The sequence below is a fragment of the Scardinius erythrophthalmus genome (genome assembly GCF_964197995.2).
Source record: "Scardinius erythrophthalmus genome assembly, chromosome: 4".
Taxonomy (NCBI): domain Eukaryota; kingdom Metazoa; phylum Chordata; class Actinopteri; order Cypriniformes; family Leuciscidae; genus Scardinius; species Scardinius erythrophthalmus.
In genome coordinates, this window is record NC_138224.1 from 3,933,539 (window position 1) to 3,953,783 (window position 20,245).

At 41.9% G+C, this 20,245-nt stretch overlaps 1 protein-coding gene across 2 annotated transcripts in view; it reads left to right on the top strand.

The window, feature by feature from the left end:
• Window positions 1-20,245, top strand: part of LOC308689745 (uncharacterized protein) — an 84,159-nt gene that overhangs the window by 4,346 nt on the left and 59,568 nt on the right. The gene's annotated exons all lie outside the window — the stretch shown is intronic.

A 20,245-nucleotide genomic window follows, 5' to 3' on the forward strand; every position in this document is an offset into this window, starting at 1 on the left:
CTGGCTGGTCCCCACAATGTAGGTGATCTCAGGTTTTACTATTCTTATGGGGACATTTGGTCCCCACACTGTAATATAAACAAGGGCACACACACACACACAGAGGAATACATAATTTGTCACATAAAATAGTCAAAATGCGTAACCATCACAAAAAAAAATTTGGTGACACTGACACATCGACAATGTGAGCAATCACACACACACACACATACAGAGAGAGAGAGAGAGAGTAAAAAGTTACTGCTTTATTTGCTCATTTGTCATGCTGTCAGTTCATTGCATTTTGATGTTCATGCCATGTGTTTGTACTCAATATATAACTGTTCATATCTGTTCTGTTACAGTTAGTAAATTAAGTGTAGATTACATTTGTACAATTATATGAAAAAAGAAGATTGAAATAACTGATAAAAACTCAACTTTGAAAACTCAACTCTAAAAACTCAACTTTGATATTTTTCAAGTAACATTATTGGGGGAAAAAAATTCAGTACAAAAAATGCTAAACTTTCACAAAAAAGTCATTTTTATTGTTAGAATTGTGATTTCATAATATTTAGATATGAATCCAACTGGAAAAACTTGTGAAAAGATATCTTTCAGTTAGTCAATTTTACACTAAACCATGTTATCCCCATGAAATTGAGAAATTTGGGTCTTTTATGAAGTGAATTTTCCATAAAAAGCTGTTTTTGTATAAAAACCTATATATATATATATATATATATATATATATACATAAAAAAATCATTTATTTACATAAATTTAAAATGTGTCATAAATCCTCAAAAAACTGCACAAATGTGGAGTAAAAACATTAATAAACAGAGTAAAATATAATATATATTAAAAAAAAGATATACTTGCTGATTATACTGGAGTGATTAACTCAACACCTGAAAAGCACCGTTGTTACTTCCGTCAACAAAACTCGAGGCTTGTCGGGTGCTGTGAGCAAATCACTCCGCCCAATTAGCAGTGCTTCGCCTTCTGAGAATATAGTTCCCAGTATGTATACGGTTAGAAGATGTCTGTGTCTCATGTGACCTTGTTATTTGTACACGCTGTGACTATACAAATCACAACATGTAGATAGGAAAATGTTGGCGTTATTTTGTCACTTATTGGTAGCAGTATGCTAGCTGGAGCCGTTTACCTCCATTCTTTGTGCTAAGCTAGGCTAGCGGTGGGTGCGTCAGACATAGTTACGGCACGCACGGAGTTGAGAGGGGTATGTGTGGACTTATCTAACTCTGGGGGATACGGTGAATAAGCTAAAGTCCCAAAAAGTCGGCGTGTTCCTTTAAAGAGTATTTAATTTAAAATTTGTACTGTATTTCTTCAAAAAGTGAATTATTAAAATTTCAGTTTTATACAGTATTTTTACAGACTTTTTACGTTGTCTTCCAATGTAAATGGTTAATTTACAATCTTGAGCATGCTTTAACAGGTGTTTGATGGTAATAAACTCGAAAAAATTTGTAAAGTAACGGTGTTTCTCTGTAGAACTTTTAATGCAGTCACTTTATTAAAGGTGTTTGATAGTAATAATCTATAAAAATCCATAAAATAAGTGTTGTGCACTGTAAAAAAAAAAAAAAAAAAAAAAAAATTGTAAAATGACTGTCAAACAAAAACCATAAAGTGTTAGTAAAATATATTAATTCAAATGTAAAATAATAGTGTTTTTTTGAAACCTTTAATGAAATGTGCAGTGAGAGATAAAATGGCCTCATACTTTACCGAAGTGTGCAGTGAGAGATAAAATGGCCTCATACTTTACCGAAGTGTGCAGTGAGAGATAAAATGGCCTCATACTTTACCGAAGTGTGCAGTGAGAGATAAAATTGTCACGGTTCGCAGGTTTGTATGTTCATTCTGTGTGTACTGTTCTGGTCTGATTGTCTATCAGGTGCGTCTTGTTTATGGGTCCTATTATTGTCCTGTGTTTGTCATGTTCATTGTCAGATCGTTTGTTACTGGTTCTCTGTGTCTCACTCTGTGCAGTTTACCTCCAGTTCCTGTTCATGTCGGACTATTCTGCCGTCAGTGCCAGTGCTTGGGACTGTTGCCCGAGTTTTGCTTCTCGTCGTTGTTTCCTTCATCATTCCTGTCTTTGAGGATTTCAGCCCACTGCAGTCTCTGCGCTGCCAAGGACCTAACTGCCGACCAGAGACTTTGTGTTTACCATCCTGCCTTGTCTTGTTCTCTTGAGATTTCTAAATAAACCTATTCTCATTTGCAATTGGATCCAGTGTTTTCGTACCTGACATAACGATCTGACCCGTTATGGATCTAGCTAATGTTACTGAACTGAGAGACATTTTGAATAACAACAACGCTCGTTTTGATCGTCAAAATGAGCAGATTACAGCGACCGGTCGAGCAGTTCAGGCCTTGGTAGCGCAGGTTTCGGACCTTACCAACCAGCTGCAACATCTGAGAGTCGAGCCTGCCCACGCGCCCACTGCGCCTAACCCATCGCTGTTCCACCCACTGACCGACCTACCAACAGCACGGAACCTCGTCTGCCACCTCCTGCTGCTTATTCGGGCGAGCCCCAACTCTGTCGTGCATTTCTGACGGAATGTTCACTGTTCTTTGCTCTGCAGCATTCATCATTCCCCACTGAGGAGTCCAAGGTGGCGTTTGTAATTACGCTGCTGTCAGACTCAGGATTCCAATCATTCCCATCAATCATCCTATCTCCGTCAACGCTCTCGGTGGACAACTCCTGTCTTCTGTCACACACTCTACTGGACCGGTGAGTCTAGTCACTTCAGGCAACCACGTGGAGGAGATTCGGTTCCTCCTCATTGACTCTGCTTTTGCTCCTGTGATTTTGGGAGAGTTGTCATGCATCTTGTTTGGTGTCTGCTTGTTCTTCTGTGTCTTGTTCTGTATTGCACCACGAGGCTTCTCGGGTGCTGCGAGCAAATCACTCCGCCCAAGTAGCAGTGCTTCGCCTTCTGAGAATATAGTTCCCAGTATGTATACGGTTAGAAGATGGCTGTCTCTCATGTGACCTTGTTATTTGTACACGCTGTGACTATACAAATCACAACATGTAGACAGGAAAATGTTGGCGTTATTTTTGTGGGTAAGAAAGACGGTTCCCTGCGTCCTTGTATTGACTATCGAGGACTGAACAACATCACGGTAAAGAACACTTATCCTTTACCGCTGATGTCTTCGGCTTTCGAGAGACTGCAGGGAGCTTCCTTGTTCACAAAGTTGGACCTTCGTAACGGCTATCATTTGGTCCGCATCAGGGAGGGGGATGAGTGGAAAACCGCCTTTAACACCCCCAGGGGGCATTTTGAATACTTGGTCATGCCCTTCGGCCTGTCCAACTCCCCCGCGGTTTTCCAGCCACTCGTCAACAATGTGCTGAGAGACATGGTCGATCAATTCATATATGTTTACCTGGATGACATATTGATTTTTTTCTTTAAAAAAATAAAATCTGTTAGAGAATGGCCTTTTTGTTCTAGGTGGAGAAATGTGTTTTTCATGCACAGTCTGTCCCCTTTTTAGGATATATCGTGTCGTCTGAGGGGGTGCGCATGGATCCCGACAAGATTCAGGCAGTGGTGGATTGGCCAACTCCAGATTCCCGCAAGGCCCTGCAGAGATTTCTGGGTTTTGCCAATTTTTACCTGTGTTTTATTCGCAACTACAGCCAACTAGCCGCTCCTCTGACTGCCTTGACCTCTACCATGACGACCTTCAGGTGGTCTAGTGCAGCTTAGACTGCATTTACCAAACTCAAGGACTGCTTTGTTTCAGCCCCCATTCTTGTCGCCCCTGATTCCTCCCGTCAGTTTTATGGTGGAGGTTGACGGTGGAGGTGCGGTTCTCTCCCAACGCTCCTCCACGGACGGCAAGGTACATCCATGCGCTTATTTTTCTCATCGTTTGTCACCCGCCGAACGCAATTATGACATTGGTAATAGAGAATTGTTGGCAGTCAAGTTAGCCTTGGAGGAGTGGCGTCATTGGTTGGAGGGCTCGAGGGTACCTTTCATTGTTTGGACCGACCACAAGAATCTTGAATACATCAGATCCGCTAAACGACTTAACTCTAGGCAGGCTCGGTGGGCACTTTTTTTCGTGTCGATTTGATTTTTCCATTTCCTACCGTCCTGGTTCCAAAAACATCAAACCTGACGCATTATCCCATATTTTTGACCAATCAGAATGCCCGGTTTCTCCCGAGTCCATCGTTCCACAGAGATGTGTGGTTTCAATGCTAACTTGGGAGATCGAATCGAAGGTCCGCACGGCCTTACATGGGGTTGTGCCTCCGCCCGGGTACCCATCGGGTAGGTTATTCGTGCCAGAGAGGTTGCGGTCCAACGTCATTCGGTGGGGTCATTGTTCCAAGGTGGCTTGTCATCCAGGAGTAAATCGTACTATTTTTCTCATTAAGCAACGGTTCTGGTGGCAAACTATGGTTTGCGACACTCATCGTTTTGTATTGGCCTGCTCGGGCTGCGCCAGTTGTAAGACTTCTACTCGACCTCTGGCTGGGCTCTTACAACTGTTGTCAGTTCCTTCGAGACCCTGGTCATACATTGCGCTAGATTTCGTTACAGGTCTCCCTGCCTCTCAGGGTAACACGGTGGTTTTAACCGTGGTGGACAGGTTCTCGAAGGCTACTCATTTCATCCCTCTGCCCAAATGACCTTCTGTCAGAGAGACAGCAGTTGCTGTCATAGACCACATTTTTCGTACTCATGGCCTCCCGGCGGACGATGTCTCTGACAGAGGTCCCCAGTTTATATCCAAATTTTGGAGAGCATTTTGTCGGTTGCTGGGGGCGAGTGTCAGTCTTTCCTCTGGTTTCCACCCTTAGAGTAACGGTCAGACGGAGAGAGGGCCAACCAAGAATTGGAACGAGGGTTGTGATGTTTGGCATCACAGAATCCGTCCTCTTGGAGTCAGCATATCTTTTGTGTTGAGTACGCTCATAACTCATTACCAGTGTCGTCCACGGGCCTGTCTCCTTTTGAATGTAGTTTAGGGTACCAGCCACCAATTTTTTCCCAGTCTGGAATCCGAAGTCGCGGTTCCCTCTGCTCACGAATTCGTCCAGAGGTGCAGACACATCTGGAGAACAGCCAGAGAGACTCTCATCCAGGTGGGTTTGCGCACCAAGGCCCAGGCCGATCGCCACCGGTCGAAACTTAGTCCGCTTTAAACTTAGTCCGGCGTACCGGAGAATTCATCCCGTCTTCCATGTTTCAAAGATTAAGCCCCTTATTCGTTCTGTTATTAATCTGCCTACCCCGGTTCCCCCACCGCTGTGAATCGTAGACGGGGAACCAGTTTATTCAGTTAATCGTATTCTGGACTCAAGGCGCGGATTCCAATATTTGGTGGACTGGGAGGGCTACGGTCCGGAGGAGAGGAGTTGGGTTCCTGCCCGGGACATATTGGATCACTCCCTTATCAATGATTACAATCGCCAGGTAGGACCCTCTGGGAGCCTCTGGGACCCTCTGCTGCCCGACTTTTGCTTCTCGCCTATGTTTCCTTCATCGTTCCTGTCTTCGAGGATTTCAGCCCACTGAAGTCTCTGCGCTGCCAAGGACCTAACTGCTGACCAGAGACTTTGTGTTTACCATCCTGCCTTGTCTTGTTCTCTTGAGATTTCTAAATAAACCTGATTCTCATTCGCAATCCAGTGTTTTTCATACCTGACAAAAATGGCCTCAAACAGCTCAACTTACTGTCTCTACAATTTTCCACTGATAACAATTCTTTCTAGCTTTCTGTTTCAGTAAATTTGTTGTTTCACATGCCAGTATAGGGTACAACGGGGCTAAAGGCACACCTTGAGAAAATTTGCTTTTCACAATAGTGTATGACTGCAGAAATGTTTTTTTTTTTTTTATTGAACATTGATGGAGCAACAGATTTTGTGAGAAAATAAATCATAAAAGTGCTTTGTTTTGTTTAAAATTTATATAAATGTATTATATAAATACATATTATTTAGAGTATTTGCAGTGAGTTTCTGTAAATTTTTTTTGCTCTCTGTTCCCCCTACTTGTGATTTTTAGTTTCGTTTCTGTGTGAGACCTGGCTTATTTCTACCAATTGGTTTAAGTGAGTATATGCACTTGAACTATGTACAATGAACTATATCAGTTTTCCTGTATGGAACAGAATCAGTTAAGCAGCGCACCACTGTAGGGCTTCACAAAGTCATTGCAGAACACTGTAGATAATTGAATAAAAAATTATCTAGTTGCGTTGTGAGTAAAGTTGTAATAAAAATCAGGCTATGCAACCCCCATAGCAAATCAAGTTTATTGGCAAAATTTAATTTCAGCTGTTTGCAATGAACAAATTAAACAAATGTTTCCCCAAATTCAACTGAAAATGCAACTTTTAGTGACTTCTGCATTCTCAAAATTATTCAGAAGTTATTTCCTATTGAGAATGCTGTTTTCCCTTTCATGCGTACTGGTGGAGATTTTGTAATCAAACCAACTGATCTGACCGCAATTAAACCTGTTCTGCCCTCTTCCATTGCAGCCAGCAAATTGTTCTGAAATCGCAGACTAGATCAGCACTCAACTCATGGTTATATAACAATTTTGTTTTGAGTGTTAGGCAATGATGAGATAACAGGAGCACTAACCCAAATTCTTTGAGGATCAACTGGCCTGGGGGACCTGTTAAACTCGCATAGGCAGATTCAAACCATTCTTGGAGTCACGTTGCAGATCTAAAAGAGTATTACATACACAGCCAATATGAAACGAGAGAAACTGAGTCCCCCTTCTAGGTTTGTGATCCATTTCCACAAAGCCTGGAATGAAGAGTCCTGGCATCCGGAGGACGGTGATCATGCCATGCTTTTTATATTAACCTGCCTAAACTATATAATAGGCTCAAATGCGCAGCTCATCCGCATTACTACAAATTATTTGACTGTTCATGACTTCTGCGTACGTGTAAGAGACCTAGAGTCAGTTGGAGGCTTTAAGGGTAAGGTTTAACTCTCGCCAAAATGCAACCTAGGGTCTTTTTGTTAATCTACCCAAGGCAAACTTTTGTGTAAAAGCATAATTAGGATGGAAACGCCACTTTTAAGTTTGACCTATTTTAATTTTCGGTCAAATTGCCTTTTGAATGCACTTGGTGCACGTCTATGGTAGCATCATGATAGAATTTTTAAAATACTAAGAAGGCTCAATACATCATGAAACTTTGCTGGAAGTATCACCAGGGGCTCTACACATCAATTCCAGCATTGAGAACATTATTTGTGTGCACAGAGTTTACTAAAAAGAAAGATTTTGAACAACTCACTGAAGCTGTGTCCGCCGGCATGTTGACAGTCAAAAATAATCAGTTTTTCTTTTTAGTGAATGCAGCACAATCGCGAACATAAATGGACAACTTTAAAGGCGATTTTCTCAATGATTATTTTGCACCCTCAGATTCCAGATTTTCAAATAGTTGAATCCCGGCCAAATATTGTCCTGTCCTAACAAACCATACATAAATGGAAAGCTTATTTATTCAGCTTTCAGGTGATGTATAAATCTCAATTTCAAAAAATGTACCCATGTGACAGGTTTTGTGGTCCAGGGTCACATATATCAAGCCTCGGTAGGCAGTTTTTGTAATCAGTTTTAATTTCTTTGAATTGGTTACTTTTAATAATAAACACAAATGTAAAGGTAAATAAAACTTCATTATTAAAGTATAAAATACAATAATCATGCTTTGAGTCAGAGGTGTAGTCAGCTCTGGGCTTCTAGGTGTTGGGGGTTTAATGACGCATCAATTACGGTATACTCCTGTTGTTAAATAATTACTCCTGTTTTCTCCCCCTTCAGGAAACAGCTCATAATCCTACATATTTAACCACATTCTCCCATTTTTTTTAGATTACTTATTGTGATGTGCATTCTTTTGCTATACTATAAATAGCTTTTAGCAACTGTAACCAGTTCTCACTCTGGTTTGAACATTTTGTCATTTTCAAAGCAAGATTTCTGTCTCTAGCTTTCTCCCATGTCTCAACCACTTGCTTTGTGTCATTCGTATTTATTACACTACGTTATGACCATATATACGATACTAGAAATACCCAGCTGTTTCCAATTCTACTTTCTTTGTTCACCTTTGTTCCTTTAATTGTGCCTTTACTTGCTAAATTACCAAAGGTCCACGGCCCTAATTCAATGCCTATATACCAGCAAGTTACTTGGTTCAATGTCTTCCAGATATTCATTGCATTTAATCCCTTGTAACCCAAACCATAAACAGTCATGTGCTCGCCTGAAGCTTTAGAAGCTTTTCTTTATCTTATTCATAGTTTTATTGTTAATTATCTTCTGTGACATTGTTTTTTTTATAGCAAGGATCAAACTAATTTTATATCAGAGGAAAGTTTCTGTTAACTATCCTAACTTGTATTATTCTTTTTAGCTCTTTTAATGGTTAATCTCCATGTAACCTGTGGTGGCAAACAATTTTCTAATACTGAATAAGAGACAAACATCAATTGTCTTTAAAGATTATTTATTCCCTTGCAAGGAAAGGTCAGCAGTCATACAGTCATTACAAAGTGCCTTCAGAATGTGACAGCGAGTGGGGGGAATCCTTCATTCTTTATAGTTGTTCCTACACCAAAGTTGTTTTCCCGAGGCTAAATTAAGATACATCTTAGCCATAACTAACACATTGTTTAGATTTGCCTATCTTATTTAATCATATTAGACCCTCAAATGGAGACTCTCAGTCTCGGTCATACATCAATCACATTAACTTTTGTCAGGTAATATACAAGGACATACTGTCAGGGTTCTGGCACTTCTGTCTGGGTTATATTCTGGTTGGTGACAGAGCTCTGACATTCCCAGTTTGTCCTGTGTTTATGTTTAGTTTGGTTTATTGTGAGCACATGGCTTGTCTTGTATTCCTTGTGCCATGTGCTCGTCTGTCAATTGTCTAGCCCCTCCCATCTCGTTACCTGATAATTGATTTATCTTCCCCACCTGCTTTGTTCATTACCCTCTTTTGTTTGCTCCCTATTTAGTCTCCCTGTTTTTGCAGTCCTGTGCTGGTTTGTTGTCCATGTTTCCTGTTCCCGCCTGAGATCTCTCTTTGTTTTCCCCCACGGGGTAGTTTTTGTTTTGCCTTTTTTTTACTTAATAAACATCCTTATTTCCGTACTTGTATCCTCGCTTCACTTTTGACCATTCCATGACAGAACGAACCAGCCAAAATGAGGATACAGTGGAGTGAGGTTTCTCTACCTGGAGGAGAGTCAGGGTCTCATATGACCTTGTTTGAATATTTTGCCATGTGTGCTCGAAGGACTGAGGAGACCATAGCAGCCAGCTGTCAAGTTGGAAGAGGAAGGTCCAATACTGCTTCTAGCAGCTCCCCTGAACCCCCTTCCATCAGCACAACGGATACCTGTTCAGCTAACACTCCTTTCTACAAGCAATCCTTTGAGGGAACCCGCCTAGCCATATTCCTTGGGACCCGTGGAGGCCGCAGGAGAGGACGTGGTCGATATGGACCCCGACGCCCTTCCCCACTTCAACCTCTCTTCAGCCCTGAACCAGTGCTGTCTAGTGGCTCCGAACCCGTGATGTCCAGCGGCCCCGAGTCTGAGTCGGGGGTCTCAAGTCCGGTGGTCCTTCGGGGGTCTCAAGTCCGGTGGTCCTTCGGGGGTCTCAAGTCCGGTGGTCCGGGAGGGCCCGACATTGGGGGTCTCAAGTCCAGTGGTCCGGGAGGATCCGACTTCGGGGGTCTCAAGTCCGGTGGTCCGGGAGGGCCCGACATTGGGGGTCTCAAGTCCGGTGGTCCGGGAGGATCCGACTTCAGGGGTCTCAAATCCGGTGGTCCGGGAGGATCCGACTTCGGTGGTCCCAAGCCTGGTGGTCCAGGAGAACCCGACTTCGGTGGTCCCAGACCCAGTTGTCCAAGAACTGTCAACTCTCCGTTTCTCAGACACTGAGGCTCTTCCCGTCAGTCCTGCATTGTCCAAGAGGGTGATTGTCACCTCTTATGCAGCAACTGTCCTGCGTGCCTGGGCAGTACACACCTCAAAGATGGCTGCCTCCAGTCCTGTTGGCACCCCGGACACTATGCCGGCGTCTGTTCCTGTGCCATGGCCTTCCGAAGGATCGTCTCCGCCATGGTTGTCTCCACCATGGCCGCCCGAAGATCTCTCTTGTTTTCCCCCACGGGGTAGTTTTTGTTTGTAGTTTTGGTTTTACCTTTTATTTACTTAATTAACATCCTTAATTCCGCACTTGTATCCTCGCTTCACTTTTGATCATTCCGTGACACATATACATAATTACCATCATATTTGGTCATCTCTCTCTCTCTCTCTCTCTCTCTCTCTCTCTCTCTCTCTCTCTCTCTCTCTCTCTCTCTCTCTCTCTCTCTCTCTCTCTCTCTCTCTCTCTCTCTCTGCACGCCACGGGTGCAAATGTTTATCAGATGAGACGGTGTCAGTGGAAGATTGTTTAGTTGCTGTTGGTAATTCAGTTGGTGCGTCGAACATCTTGTCTGCATCGAGAATGAATAAGGCAGTTGTTATTTTTTTGAGGGAGACGTTTATGGTTGATGATTTGGTTGAACATGGTTTATACCTCCGTTCATTCCAAATGATACGCTTGAGCGCATTCTTGCGCGTTACGGCAAATTAATGGGACCGATCAAAATGATTCCGCTTGGTTTAAAAAACCCGGAACTAAAGCACATCATGTCATTTAGACGTCGCACATATATGATTCTAAATGCTGAATTTCAAAATCTGGAAGTTGCTGTAAAACTGACGTTGAATGGAAAGAATTATACAATATTTATCTCTCTTGATTCATTAAAATGTTTTGCATGCGGAAAGCAGGGCCATGTAAGACAATCGTGTCCTTTAAATATGGAGGCTGAGAAAGAGAGAAATTCTGTAACGGTGTGGAAAAGCAAATTTATTAAAATGTTTAATTTAGGTTTACATTGAATTTAGCATGTTAAGGTTAGGTATAAATTATGATTATCAGAGTTTTCTAGCAACAGACTCTGGTCAGTCCTGTTTTATTGAAACTTTTGGAGTTTGTGTTGTAGCAAGAAAGTCCAGCCAGTCCTGTACTCGGGTTTCAGTGTTTGAATAGATATGCTGAGTGGATTAGGGTGGGCAATGCTCTGTCTAAAACCGGTTCCTAAACCTGTCTTTTTCGGTTCCTGCCCCTAAATGTATATAAACTGTAAGAGAACATTTCATGTCAGACTAGGTGACTGCAGCTACCGACAGCTCGTGTTCTCAATAAAGAATCCTGCTGAAGAAACAACCAAGTCTCCTGGTCTTTCGATTCTAAGTTCACAACAACGGTAACGGAACAGGTGAATACTGCTGTGGATAATAATAGCATCGCAGAAATGTCTACTGATAGTGTACAGCAGGGGTTCCCAAACTTTTAGCCCGCGACCCCCATGATAAATGCGCTGCTGACCCGCGACCAAGCCTGGCCAGCGGCGGAGTATGCACGATCCGCGAGTGCTGAAGACGTTCTGCACGGCTTAGATGGGTGCGCAGCCTTTGCTCTCCAACTGCCAGCAGGACACAAATGGTCGGCGACCGCCTCTTCCAGTGGCGGGAGCTTTTTCCTCAGCGCCGTCAACAGATAGAGCGTTAACTGTACGCACACACCGCCGCCGACTTGAGCTGCAAAGAAGTTCTGGCTGTCCTGTCAAGGACGCTTGTCAAAAAGTACGGGGAAGCTTGACTTAGAGCCGCTCTGAATAGTGAGTGCGCGCGCGCGGCCGGGGCTCTCTCGCTCTCTCTCTCGCGTGCGCGCTGAAAATTTCATGTTTTGGTATGAACATTCACCCGGCACCGCCAGTGTGGCGGATAGCCTTTTGAGATTTACTCGCCAAACATAAAATCTACCCGGTGTGATCGTACGTGCGAAAGGGTTAAATTAATTGCAACAAAAATATATGGGGCCTATATATTTTTTCCACTTTTTTTTTTTATAGAAATCATCTCGCGACCCCTGCGCTGGGGTCCTGCGACCCCCACTTTGGGAACCACTGGTGTACAGTCAGATGAGATGGTAGTTGTATCTAATAGTGGAGAGGGTTTTGCTGTGCTTGCAGCTATGGATAGAGCCTCAGTTGTTAGTACACATGAGGATGACAATGCTCAAGTTGATGAGGATGACGAAGCTCAAGTTAATGAAGATCTCATTGCTGCAGCAGGGGTAGTTAGTGTCAGTGATGCAAAATACCCAGAAAAGCAAAGTGAGCTTGAATACTCGTCTGTTCAAGGCAGCAGCCTACAGGGTGACATGGATCTGTCACAGAGAACTGATTTTCTCTGAAACACAGAGACTTATCTGAAGATGACTCTGAAAGCGAATGTCCAGATACTGGAGAGGAGCATGATGTAGGCTTAAATTTACAAGGAGATTCTGTGGGGGATTATCTTACTCCCCATTTAAAACCTCCTTTTTATACAGTTCAAGAGCTGAGTAATTTCCTAGACGTTACTAAAAATCAGAGAAAACCTAGATTGGAAAAACATTTTCCTGATTTGGAACTTTTTGTGGAGTCTGGTGCCATTGCTATGCGAAAGGCGACCTTGGAGGAATTAGATCAACCAAAACGCTACAGGCTTAAAAAACGTGTTAGCACGGTTAGGAAAGGTCTAAATTCGCGTTTGAAAAAATATTGACCTTATGAAAAGTGTTAGACAGATGTGGTGGGTTGTTTTATACCCCTTTATCATTTTTGTTATGACTTTTTTAATATTGGGTCTCTAAATATTAAAGATCATCTTGCAGGTTAGAAGACCCAACAAGTCAATGTATAGAAAAATAATGTAGGAGCTAGATTTTCTTTAAAAAAAAATTATAAATACGCTACAGTGGCTTCTGGAGTCGTTTTTGTGAGAAAATGTTACTTCCGCATCTGAAAATGGGCGTGACGGGCGTGACGTAGCACGAGGGAGAGCGGTCGATTCACACAACAGGGAAAAATGGATCGCAAATGACATTTCGGACATTGAGGAAATTGTTGACGGACCACAGCCATACAATTATGAGCCTGCTAGGCTGCCAAGAGAGCAGGGACAGGCCAGGATTAATGTTACACAGAACATATTGGAACTTACAATAACAGAAACTAAGCTTTGATCAGGCGTTTGTCATGCTCATTAATATCCGCCCAGACTAACGTTACGTGATATAACTTAGCGGTTTCCCATCGAGAGACAGAGAGATATTTATTCCTGAGACATTTTTTGTTCCATAGGTGCTTGTGTGGGAAATGCGAGGCAATGTTTACAGCTGAGGAAAGTCAGTGTTGCAGAGGTGGATGCATACTGGGCCTTTGTGGAAAATGCCAAACTTCCATGGTTGCAGTTAGTGTTACTACAGTAAAGCCATGGTGAATGTTGCTGATCTGTGGACACTGGATAGTTCGTTCATTCATTGCACAATGTTTATTCCTGGTTTTCACGTCAGCGCTGTTCGATCCGTTGATAACGGAGAAATGTGAATATTTCTCACTAGATCTCGCAGCGATGTTATTACTTCAGTGGCTAATTAAAATGCTTTCTTTACTGGATCTCGCAGTTACAGTGTTGCTTGATCAGGCTTGCGCTGCGCTGATCCAAACTGATAAACGGTCCACACAAACACAATAACGAGTAACTGTTAGCTCAGTTTCGTTCTGCTTACATTGCGTTTGCCAGTTGATGTTGTGCTCGCACCTACATCCGGCGGGAGAACCCGAAGATGCGTGCACTGAAGGAACCGCACCAGCTCTGAGTCTCACCCGGTTCTTACTTCGGTATCCCATGTTGAACTCCATCATATCGCCGGGACGATAGCCTAATCCTCCGATCTGAAGTGAACGCTACACACGGCCGCGTTTTCCGAAGCCGACGCGGAAGAGAAATCCCATCTCTTCACCTGCACAACCCGCACCCAGGCACGAAAGATAGCACCGTCCTTTTTCTTGTTAGGAAACCGGTGTACTCGATGTCCTGACTGGCAAGTTTTTGCAAGCTCCACAAACATACATTTACCATGACGATGATAAATTGAAATACAAAAACTAGTGAAAACACACTGACTCACGGCCGCTCTTACTGAATACCAACCCACTCTGCACTGAGCTGCGGCAGAGCACAGCACACGTCTCCCTCGTGTGACGTAAAATGACGCGATGTTGAAAAAAAACGATTTGTACGAGGAGTCAACTTTATCTACTAAATTGGTGTCCTTATGTCGTTTTAAAACATTTTTAAATCCTGCATTATCTTTTCATATGGTATTTTCATACACGGTTATATATTCATTTAGATTTTTTTTTACCTGCAAGATGCTCTTTAATGGATTTCGTAGTACAGTAAAGAGAAACGATCTTTTTAATTATTTAATTCTAAAAAAGGCTGATGTGATCTTACTTCAGGAAACGCACACAGATTTGCAGAACCAGGCACAGTGGTTTAGTGACTGGAAGGGTAATGTTCTTCTGAGCCATGGCACAAATGTCAGTACAGGGGTAGCATTTTGTTTTCACCCCAGGTTAGTGGTATTTTAAACAGCATTGAGATAATACCAGGAAGAATGTTGCGAGTAGATGTTACTTTAGGTGACACGTTTTTTTCTCTGTTCAATGTGTATGCTCCAAATGATGGCCGGGAGCACATTGTTTTTTTAAAAAAGTTATCAGATGCGTTATCGCACTGTCCTCGCACTGTCCTCGGGATAACATTGTCATACTTGGGGGGTGATTTTAATTGCACTTTAAATCAGCAGTTGGATCGGAATCATAATGAACCACATCCTTCTTCAGCTAAGAGTCTGAAAAGTGAAATTGATTATTATAATTTAGTTGATTTGTGGAGAGATGCATTCCCTGGACTTAGACAGTATATTCGGATGAAAGTGAACTCAAATATAATGTCTGGAGCTAGACCTGACCGTTTTTATACTGATTTAAGCAATAGGGGAAGGTGTTTTAGGAATTCTATTTCACCTACTTTTCTCTCAGACCATCATTATATTTGTATGGCTATTTCTGTCGAGACCACTAAATCTTATAACTCACTTTGGCACTTTAATAATGGGTTACTCGAGTCCAGGATCAATGCTTTGTCCACTCTTTTCACATCTTTTGGGATTCTTGGAGAGAGGAGAGATTTAATTTCACATCTTTAAGTCAATGGTGGGATGTGGGCAAGGTGCAGATCAAGATCTTTTGTCAGCAGTTTACTGCACATACCAGGGGTGTCGTAATGAAGAAAATGAAAGCTCCTGAACAAAAAATCCTTGGAGAAAGCAGTAACAGTGCCACAGGATCCATCTCCACTGACTCTTTTGAACGAAAGAAATTTCTTTTGCGCAGCTTAGCGAAGGAACAAGGAAAAACTGCCCTTTTAAAGGCAAAGTTCACCCGCCTAAATAATATGGATTCTCCTACTGCTTTCTTCTTTGGACTTGAAAAAAAGCCAAGGGTGCATAAGCATCTTCATCAACTAAAGCTTCCAGATGGAAGAGTATTAACAACACAAGCAGAAATAAATGCTTTTGCTATTTCTTTTTATGAAGATTTATACCGCTCAGAGCCATGCAATGCTGTAGAACAGTGGTTCCCAAACCTGTCCTGCCTGTTAATGAGTTGAGTTAACACAGGGGTTAATGAGCTGATGAGTTGAATCAGGTGTGTTTGATTAGGGAGACAAAGAAAATGTGCAGTGTTGGGGTGCCGGCAGGACAGGTTTGGGAACCACTGCTGAAGCTGATGTTCTTCTGAGTGACTTGCCTCAATTATCAAACAGGGACAAGATGGATCTTGAGAGTCCTTTGAAAATAGATGAACTTTCGAGAGCTGTCCAGGAGTTGAATCCTGGAAAGGCACCTGGTTTGGACAGACTTTCATCCGAGTTTTATAAGGCTTTTTGGAACTTAATTGCCCAGGACATGTATGATGTTTTGGCGGAAAGCATTGAAAGAGAGACACTTCCTCTAAGCTGTCGGAGAGCGGTTCTAACCTTGATCCCCAAAAAAGGAGACCTTGGTTGCTGAAAAAACTGGCGCCCCATCTCCTTGCTGTGCATTGATTTAAAAATCTTTTCAAAAGCCTTAACCAACAGATTGAAGAACTGTATAGAAACTTTTATTCACAATGATCAGTCTTATTGTATTTCTAATCGAACTATTTTTGACAACCTTTTTTTGGTTAGAGATATAATTTCAGTGGCAAAAAGACATAACTCGGAATCAGAGTGATTTTGAACTTCCTGTTTCGAATGCGCATGCGTCGCGTCTGAGCGCGTTGTTGTCTTTGGAGCTCCATCGATTGATTTATAATTCTTGATTTCTCTTTAAACTCACTTACAACGAACATTTTCTACTTTTCCTCACCTCATAGTTATAACGCGGATTGTTGAGCAGACGCGTCTCAAGCCTAGTGATCCAACGCTGGATACTCTTATAGGTTACGTCCGTGGATCACGGCTGAACGCGTCTTCTCCGCACTCATTTAAGTTACAAACAAACATTTTTTCGCCTATCGTGCGTCTACTCTACACCCGTACCACTGAAAAGACGGATTATATCCAAGACTTAAGCCATAAATTAGTATTAATATTGATAGCACCACTGGTAGCGTCGTTGCTAACTTAACTTACTGTCCATCTGTTAAAATGGCGAATATATCAAATGTAAGTAGTCTACCTTTTGGTGCAGGTGAGGACACATTTGAGCTGCACGCGGTGCAGTCTGAGCTGGAAGCTGTTGAGAAACAGATCCACGACCTTTTAGTAAGAAAAGCCGAGCTGATAGACCGGCGTTTGGCTCTCGAAACATCACGTGCCGAGGCACACAAATCAGAGATTAATGTTACTAACCCGCTGACTCCGACCTCGTCTACTCCGTGCGTTCCTCAACATCGGTCCCGAACATCGAGGTCGCGATCAGCCATGGTCTCGTTCACTCCGGCTCCAACATGCCATCACGAAGCCTGGATTTTTCCGCAGCGGAAGTCGCGAGTCAGGTCTAGACCAAGAAAACTCTCTCCGACCCTCCCGGTTTTCGAGATATCCACACAAAACCGCTTCTCCCCTCTTCGCGAAACAGAACGCGATGCTGTGATCATCGGCGATTCCATCGTTCGACACGTACACGCTACGTTAAATAAAAGTAAGGTGCATAGTCACTGCTTTCCTGGTGCTCGTGTTTCTGAAATCGCTGCTCACGTTCCCGAGATTCTGAACGAGCGCGTCGGAACCGTTGTCCTGCACGCGGGAGGGGCCGACATCAGACTGCTCCAAACGGAGGTTTTGAAGAAAGACTTCAGGAATCTGATCGATACGGTACGCAGCACATCGCCTGATATAACGATTATTGTGTCAGGACCGCTTCCCACGTATCGACTAGGTCATGAAAAGTTTAGTAGATTATTTGCGCTTAATGAATGGTTAATGTCATGGTGCAATGAGCAGAAACTTCTCTTTGTAAATAATTGGAATCTGTTTTGGGAGCGTCCTAGGCTTTACCGTGCTGATGGCTTACACCCAAGCAGATTCGGATCGGATCTTCTGTCAGATAACATCTCCAAAATGTTAAATACCTTTTGACTAGTAAACAAAAGTCCAAATCATAGTCTCTGCTGCACCAATTTAACTGATATAAATAGTGTAGAACATTGCATAGAAACTGTGTCTATTCCTCGTTTAGTGAGATCAAATCATAAATCTACTGCAGGATCTAGAAAAAATCTAATTGTTATTAAACCAGAAAATGTTGCTATTGGTAATCAAAAACAATTTTTAAAGCTAGGTCTTCTAAACATTAGATCACTCACACCTAAGGCAGTTATTGTAAATGAAATAGTCACAGATAATAGCTTCGATGTACTTTGCCTTACTGAAACCTGGCTTAAACCAAATGATTATTTCGGTTTAAATGAGTCTACTCCATCAGGATACTCCTATAAGCACGAGCCCCGTCTGAATGGTCGTGGCGGCGGTGTTGCAACAATCTATAGAGATTTTCTCAATGTTACTCAGAAAACGGGTTATAAGTTTATTTCATTTGAAGTACTTGTACTAAATGTTACGCTCTTAGATGTTCGAAAAACATCCCTATTATCTCTAGCCTTGGCTACCGTATATAGACCGCCTGGGCCTTACGCTGATTTCCTAAAAGAGTTTGCAGATTTTCTCTCAGACCTATTAGTTAACTTCGATAAAGCATTAATTGTTGGAGACTTTAATATCCATGTAGATAATCAAAATGATGCGTTAGGGGCTGCGTTTACAGATTTATTAAACTCCTTTGGGGTCAAGCAAAACATTACCGGACCGACTCATCGATTTAATCATACACTCGATTTAATTATATCACATGGAACCGATCCAACCGATATAGATATCATTCCACAAAGTGACGATGTCACTGACCATTACATGGTAACTTGCATATTACGTACTCCTGTAATATATCATGCTGCGCCGCGTTATCGATTAGGCAGAACAATCCTTCCATCCACCATAGATAATTTTTCAAACAGCTTATCGGATCTGTCTCAGCTGCTCAGTGAACCCAAACAAACAGATGAACTTGAGGAATTAACTAGCACTATGAGCACTATTCTCTCTGGATCATTGGATATTGTTGCGCCCATTAGATTAAAAAAGGTCAGAGAGAAAAGTAAAGCACCATGGTACAACAGTACTACACGTGTTCTAAAGAGAGAAACCCGTAATTTAGAGCGTAAATGGAAACAAACCAACTTAGAGGTCTTTAGAATCGCATGGAAAGACAGTATGTCACGTTATAAAAAGGCCCTAAAAGCGGCCAGGGCTGAGCATCTACGCAAACTAATAGAAAACAACCATAACAATCCTAAGTTCTTATTTAACACTGTGGCGAGACTAACAAATAAACAGATGTCTCCTGAACAAAGTATTCCATTACAGTTTAGTAGTAATGATTTCATGAAGTTCTTCACTGAGAAAATAGAAAACATCAGAACCACAATTGTAAACGTTCAATCCTCAATCGCGCCTTATAATTCAGCCTCAATTATCACGCCGCAAGAACAATTACAGTGCTTTTCAACTATAGAACAAAAAGAGTTAAATAAATTTATCATTTCCTCTAAAACAACAACATGTTTATTAGATCCCATACCAACTAAACTATTGAAAGAAGTGTTACCTGTAGTGGAAGAGCCTCTCCTCAATATTATTAACTCGTCTTTATCTTTAGGTCATGTTCCAAGAACATTTAAACTGGCAGTTATAAAACCTCTCATTAAGAAACCACAATTAGATCCGAATAATCTAGTAAATTATAGACCCATTTCAAATCTACCTTTTATGTCTAAAATACTAGAAAAAGTTGTGTCCGCTCAACTGGGCTCTTTCTTACAAGAAAATGACACCTATGAAAAGTTTCAGTCTGGATTCAGGCCGCATCATAGCACTGAAACTGCGCTTGTTAAAATCACAAATGATTTACTTTTAGCTTCTGACCAAGGCTGTATCTCAATATTAGTTTTACTTGATCTTAGTGCTGCGTTCGATACTATAGATCATACAATACTCTTAGATCGACTACAAAATTATACTGGTGTTCAAGGACAAGCATTAAGCTGGTTTAGATCGTATTTATCTGACCGCTACCATTTTGTTTATTTAAATGGAGAAAAATCGATCATAACTCCAGTAAACTATGGAGTGCCGCAGGGATCTGTGTTAGGCCCTCTATTATTCTCAATATATATGCTACCACTTGGAAATATTATAAGGAAACATGGAATTAGTTTCCATTGTTATGCTGATGACACTCAAATCTATATTTCATCACGGCCAGATGAAAACGCTAAATTATCCAAATTGACAGAGTGTGTTAAAGATATAAAAGATTGGATGACGCATAATTTTCTTTTATTAAATCCAGACAAGACAGAGGTACTACTTATCGGTTCAAAAAACCACCCACAAAACCTCTCACAATACAACTTTAACATAGTAGGATGTCCTGTTACTTCATCCTCTACAGTAAAAGACCTGGGTGTTATATTAGACTGCAACCTGTCTTTTGAAAATCATATTTCATATGTTACAAGAACAGCCTTTTTCCACCTTAGAAACATTGCTAAGCTACGTAATATGCTATCAGTTTCTGACGCAGAAAAGTTAGTTCATGCATTCATGACCTCGAGACTAGATTACTGTAAT